This window comes from Etheostoma spectabile, chromosome 12 (assembly GCF_008692095.1).
Source record: "Etheostoma spectabile isolate EspeVRDwgs_2016 chromosome 12, UIUC_Espe_1.0, whole genome shotgun sequence".
Taxonomy (NCBI): domain Eukaryota; kingdom Metazoa; phylum Chordata; class Actinopteri; order Perciformes; family Percidae; genus Etheostoma; species Etheostoma spectabile.
This window is the reverse complement of record NC_045744.1, coordinates 584,803-591,303: the sequence shown is the minus strand read 5'-3', so window position 1 is coordinate 591,303 and position 6,501 is coordinate 584,803. Positions and strand designations below refer to the sequence as shown.

General features: G+C 40.6%; 1 protein-coding gene across 8 annotated transcripts in view; it reads right to left on the bottom strand.

Moving 5' to 3' along the window:
- The window catches only part of LOC116699374 (nuclear receptor coactivator 2), a 60,277-nt gene that overhangs the window by 41,942 nt on the left and 11,834 nt on the right, over positions 1–6,501 (bottom strand). The window contains exon 1 of one of the 8 annotated variants that reach the window (XM_032531910.1): positions 5,152–5,415. The exons of 6 other annotated variants lie outside the window; for them this stretch is intronic. The gene's annotated coding sequence lies outside the window, so the exon portion shown is untranslated. Of the gene's footprint in view, positions 1–5,151; positions 5,416–6,501 lie in introns of those variants that run through there. One more of the 8 variants, XM_032531912.1, reaches the window with a different exon arrangement.

Sequence of the window (6,501 nt, the reverse complement as noted above, 5' to 3'; positions counted from 1 at the left end):
GTGCAGCTCTCCTCTGGCCCCGCCTAATGTATTTTAGATACAATGATGTGATTGGTTCAGCTCGGCTACAAGGGCATAGTTAATGAGCAGCACTACTCGATGCCAGAGGAACTCGCTGAGCTACTTCCCATTGTGTTCTCAGAGAACTCTAGTTACCAGGATATGGAACTGGTGCATCAAAACCAAACATCAAAATAAAAAACACATGACAGTAAATACCAACACATGTAAAAACATTAACCTGAGATTTAAAAAAAAAGCAAATTATTCACAAGTCTTTGTTAAAAATTACAAAAATTGAAGGCATACATCTCAAAACACACAAGTTAGTACATCACTTCCAAGCAAATAAACACATTAGCTAACTCAACAAGTATTCATAAACCATTTTGGACTTCAAATAAAGTGTTTTAAATAAACTAACTCAGTATAAAGAGCACAAACACAAGTTAGGCACTCCTCATCTCAACAATTCTTCAACTTGGTGTAACAGCCAACCACAGGTGACTAACAGGTGAGAACACAAAGTGCTCGGAGGGTGTAAAACTATTCAACACTACTTTGTCATATTTAAAACGAAATGAAAAGAAGTGCTTCTCTGTATAAAATAATGTCACAAAACCCCTTTTTCTTTGAAACCCAAATGACTACTGTACCAGTCCTATGAAAACCGCCAATGTCCCAAAATGGACGCTTTTTAGAAGCATTATTGCCTTCTTATTGACCACACAAAGGAAGTACCAATTCTGGTGTTGCATGTCAACGAGACATAGTACCTAAACTGAAACGCTGTACTCAACCTGAAAACTACTGTTACAACCCAAATCAAATTTTTAACAATTAGCTATTTGGTCGCATGCTTATATCAAGCGGCCTTATTTTGAGCTTCATTAGAAGCCGGCCTTAATATGACTAACATCCTTACGCTGGACATGGTCCAAGACCTCCCTGCATGGTCTGAAGACCCCGGCTGCATTCTGATCCAGTGTACATCAAGGCTTCTCCCTACGCCCTGCTCCCTGATCTGGGAATATCAGTTAACATCAGTTCCAACACAATATCACTTCCTCTATGGTTACCCTGGTAACGTAAACACCTCGGATACGTTGCTGCTACTGTGGCAATATCACTCTACTGAACTGAGATATTGAAACAAAAGTTGATACCATTACAAAACATATTCTATTGACAAGTATGTAACTTGTGAATACATGTGTTGCGATTCATTTACAAAACGTACGCTGTTGTTTTTAACGAGGCGCAACGATGGGTAATCTTGTTTGTGAACTTCCAGATGTTCAATTCTTCTCCCTTGAACAGAGCCTGACTGCCCCCTGCACTTTGGAATCTTACGCAGTCCACCTCGCAGGGAACTAAGGAGATTGGAACGCACCCCACTTCCTCCAGCAGCAGCTCGCCCATTCACCTGCAAAAATAACTGACTCCCCAAAACTACTGAAGATGGGTTTGCTTGAGTCAACACATCAGGATGCTTTTAAGTTGAGCTATTTGCCGCTTAGCATCCTTTACAGCCAACTCAGTGAGTAGGATTTGAATTGAATGGCTTCTAGGAAAATGTTTTGGCATGCTTAAGTTAATTATCTGTACCTCTAAGATCTGTTTAAAAAGCTCTTCTCACTCACCAACTGAGGTAAGATAAGAAAAAAGTTACAAAGATGATTCTCTGTCTAATATCATAGCTGAACACACACTGATGGTTTAGCAGTTCCTACTCACTAGAGACACGTTTGGAATGGTGTAGTTTGTCAGATGGTCAACCAATTTATGTTTAAAATCTAAAATGTTGTCATCATACCAACAAAGCAGTCGCCCCCCCTCGAGCCACCTGGCAGCCCGGTCCTTTTTCTAATGAATTGCTGTCAAAGCTTCCAAAGACCCCCGACACTGGTGTGCTGGAATGGGAAGCAAACGCCTTGCTGTGTGCTGTGAAGTGAGTCGTCGTAAACCTCAAGCTGTACACACGGACCCAATTATTGGCAAACTGGCCCCCCCCACCCCACCGGCCCCTCTCTCAACAAATACAGACTAATTGGTATCAGAATAACAGTACAAGTAGAAGTTTGAACGATTTAGTGGCACATCAGCACTGTTTAATTAAAAACCCTGTCTATTCTTCTTTACTTTTTTTCTTATTTGGAATCTTGTCATGCTTGAATTTGCTGGAGCCACTGCAAAATGAGGACCATGTTATCACTGAATTCTGTAGAAATGATCCATATTACGTGGACGATGATTCCAACTGGACATTTGTTTTCTACAGTTAATACTAAATCAATTTCAAACCTGTATGTGTGCAATTCCCTTGGAAAATGAGGAAAGAGAACCAGAAGAGCAAACCCACACTGCATCAACCACAAATCCAAGAAAACCAGCCTTTTGATTAAAAGTTGATCTCAGTGGGGCGGCCTCTGGCTCACCCAGTGGGAGTGTTCACCCATGTTGGCCGAGTCCTGCAGCGGTGCAAGGTTCCAGTCCGACCTGCTACCCTTTGCTGCGTGTTGATGCATTGTCACTGTAATGAAGGGAAAAAGACCCCCCAAAAAATCTTAATAAATAAAAATAAAGTTGATCTCAGTCAAGTGGAGCGCAGAAACCCCAGAGCAATGATCGGCAGCATTGAAGATGGGACCAAAATCAAAAGAGACTTCAAATAAAAACTGTTTGCAGCTGCTCATTAGGCCTGAACAATATATTGGGTTTTTATCGCCATCGCAATATCAGCTGGCCAATAAACACATCGCGAAAGGATGCCACTCTATGTGAAGAAGTCCGATTTTTTGTTAGCTGAAAGAAAATATCAGTAGAAAACTGCACTTTAAAATGTAACTCATTCTTTTGTTAATGATGCCTTCACTTTGTTCAATAAAAGAATGTTGGAAATGATTTTAAACAAGCAATTTGTTACTGAACACTGAAAGCAGCAGAACTGAGTACACTACATGTTTATTTATTGCAAGTAATATCATCATCATCGCAAAACATTTAACATTATAGCATATCCCACTTTTTCCTCATGTCCAACAAACCCTACTGCTCATTACTCTGCATGGGCAGCTTCACGTACGGGGGGGCCCGACTGATTATAGACCGGAATCAATAACATTGAACATGCCTGCCCAGATGCTAACTCAATTATGAGTACACACGGACGCACACACAGGCACATTAGGAGAAACACAAACATCCGCAATACTCTTCCATATTAAAAAAATGTAATGCGATGTAATTCCCCCCCATGTGCACCCATTTGCACATATAAGACTAGCCCTTAGTCACCCTCAAGCACATACACAAAATGTGAGGGTTGCAAAATTGTACACACTGAAAATAAGTCAAACTAGCAGAATAGCAAAGACGTCAATTACCAAGAACTGTGTGGTGGAGTTTGTTTATCATCAGAGTGACACCCTCTCTGGTCAGGCTGTGCAGCAGCTGTACTCTTCTTCTACAGACAACATTCAACAGCAGCACACTCGGGACACAACTCCTGAGTCTTCTCAGCTCAGGTTTCATGTCTATCTTCTCAGATTAGGACGTTTTCACATGAAGGACAACAACAAGTCCCAGGGAAAGAAAAAGGAAGGGTTTAACTTTGTCTATGGTGGGGGTGTACAGGAACAATACAGCCAGCTTACCAATCAGCTTATTGACAATACACTCATGATGCTTCTAAGTTTGACAAGTAATAAGCTAACACAGATGGTTATTCTTTGCAATATTGTGACATATTACAGATTTATGCAGGAAAAAAAAAAGTAGATTTCCCCTCCACACTATACGCCATGGCAGCCTGTAAAACACTAACAAGACTAATATCAATAAAAATCTGATACAATGTTTCAGCTGATGGGAGTTAAAACGACTGCTAAGACGAGCTTTAAAGCAACGCAAAACGAAAGAAAAACAGGGCTGGAGTTTGACATAGTTAGAGTGGCCTCGGGGTCAAACTCCACCTTCCACTCACTGATCGACTTATCTGCAGCTCCAGCTAGTGTCAGGGTGGAAATTAACATACAGTCACAGCTGAGCCACTTTTAAAGATCATGTTTTTGCAGTGTGGATATGAAAGATTTCATACCAGTAAGTTCAGAAAGAAAATACCTTTAAAAACTTTGCTCAGTATTTCCAACAACAAAGCATATCTAGTTTGTTTAGAGGTTAGCATTGGTCTGCTAGGGCACATAATGTGCAATAATCATTCAAAAAGCACCAAAGCATTGATTTGTTCTTGCAATGTGTTGTGTGTTCCAGATGTTGGATATCTGTTTATTTGAAAACAAACATAAATATTATGTGATGTATTATCCTGCGTAGATCTCCTTGTAGTAAACTGTGATTAACACTGATCTAGCGCTTACTAACGGGGTACAATAAAAGCTTCCATCATGTTTTTCTAAAATGGGAACATGTCATCGTGAAACTTGTGCATTCACCAACTGACTCTGTAATACTGTGAAAACGTTGCTGGCTTTCTCCGGACACTCGCTGCACATAGTGAACATGCTGCTTTCTGAATGAGTGCAGCAACAGTGGTTACTGAAGCAGAGCACACGGAGCAAACAGTTGGCTGGGTAGACCTCAGGTGACAGAGCAGCTACAGGCCCGCTGACTGTGCACTCTCTCTCTGTGTGTTGGTTATGAATGACTGGTCACACACACACACACACTCAAACAGCTCAAAGTACAAGTCTGACTAAGAAGATAGTCTCGCATACTGTGAGCATCAAACTCATCTTGGTAATAATAGACATACAGTAAGATAATATTGCAAATTGTCACTAATTGTATAGTAAGAAATAAGACTTGGTTACTGAAATAAAATAAACTTTTATTTTCCAACAATTGATCATTTAAATGTAATCTTCCTAACTGTCTCCCGGGAGTGGACTCCCAAATTGACTGACAGGTGTTTCAACACAGGGCCCAACATCTTCCTATGAGTTATTAATGTTTAGTAATGCTTGTTAAGCTTCAGTTTGCTTAGAAAACACAGGAGTGTTACACTTAAACAGACATCTACAAACTCAAACACTTCAATTATGAAAGTAAAGCTATAGCTTCCATGTTGGCGGTTAACCCTTCCATGTGTTCCTGAGAAGAGAATAAAGCAGCAGTCTGCTGGTCCCTTACCTCTGCTTTGGGTCAACCAGTCCATAACCAGTCCAGAGCCGGCCGACCATCCCACGCCGGCTGGTTGGACGCACTGGTTTTCACACCATACACACAATCAACACAGCAGTGCACAACACACAGCACTCAAACACACACACACACACACACGTTTTGTATTTCCTCTCTTTTCTCTGCGAGATTACCTTCGTGTGTGTGTGTCATCTGTGCCTAATGACAGCTGACAAACTACATGCCACAAATCCTCTCTCTCGCTCCCTCTTTGTCCCCTCCCCCCATCATGTAGATACACACACACACACACTCCTCCCTGTCTCCTCCCACATCACACACACACACACTCCTCCCTCCTATTAGCCAATGTGCAGAAAAAAACTCCCTCTAGATACTGAATGATTTACATGACCTGCTGTTCTAAAATGTTGGAGTCACATTACATTTTATAGCAGTGCTATGTATTATTTCATGATGTTTTTACACAGATATCATTGATTACACTCTAATTTGTATACAAACAAAAAAAAAAATAACTGAAGGAATGCAAATAAGCTGAATCTTTTAATACTTTTCAATCACTTAAGTTGCTTCTTTCAGGGTTCTTGCTCCATTTTTAAGTCAATTTTAATACTGGTTAAGACCTGTTTAAGACCACCACAAATACATTTTAAGACCTAAAAGTGTAGGAAAAAAATATTTGATAGGAAAGACAATTTATTGAGTCATTAATACGATTTTTAATTAACATAATAATGTGCTTATAGTCCTTGTGCATCCTCAGGCAATCTGATTGGTCAACGAGACATGTGGAACGTGCTCATATCAGCAAGACAGCCCATACATCCGTGATGACAGCACACCCAGAACCCTTTGAGCACACCAAGCTCATCACTTTAAATATTACTCCGCCATTTCCATGCCAACATCACAGAATTGAAGGAAAAACCATTTTATTAATGAAAATAAACCAGGAACCACAGTGGAACACACAAACTCTCCAAACTCTCCAACCCAGCAGCCGCTGACAGGGCACTTTGTTAAAAATAGCTTCTACATGTGAATTTGGCGGACGTACAGAAGCTAAATCTGTCAATGGAAAGAAAGAATTCAGCAGATATCTTAGTTACACAACAATGGGGTAGCAAAGCGGTTTTGTGTAAATATGTGAGCTACTTATTTTCTTTGGGAAATACCACAATTTCTACAAAGCTAACTTTTATTTTGGTAATAACGTTACACGTATAATTGTGTCTGCTTACGGTGTGAAGAAGCCACAACACCTCTGCCCTTTGCGTTCCAGACTCCCTCGCTGCTTCCAGGGATTTTGTGTCGCTGCCAGTGAAGAAGCAGCAA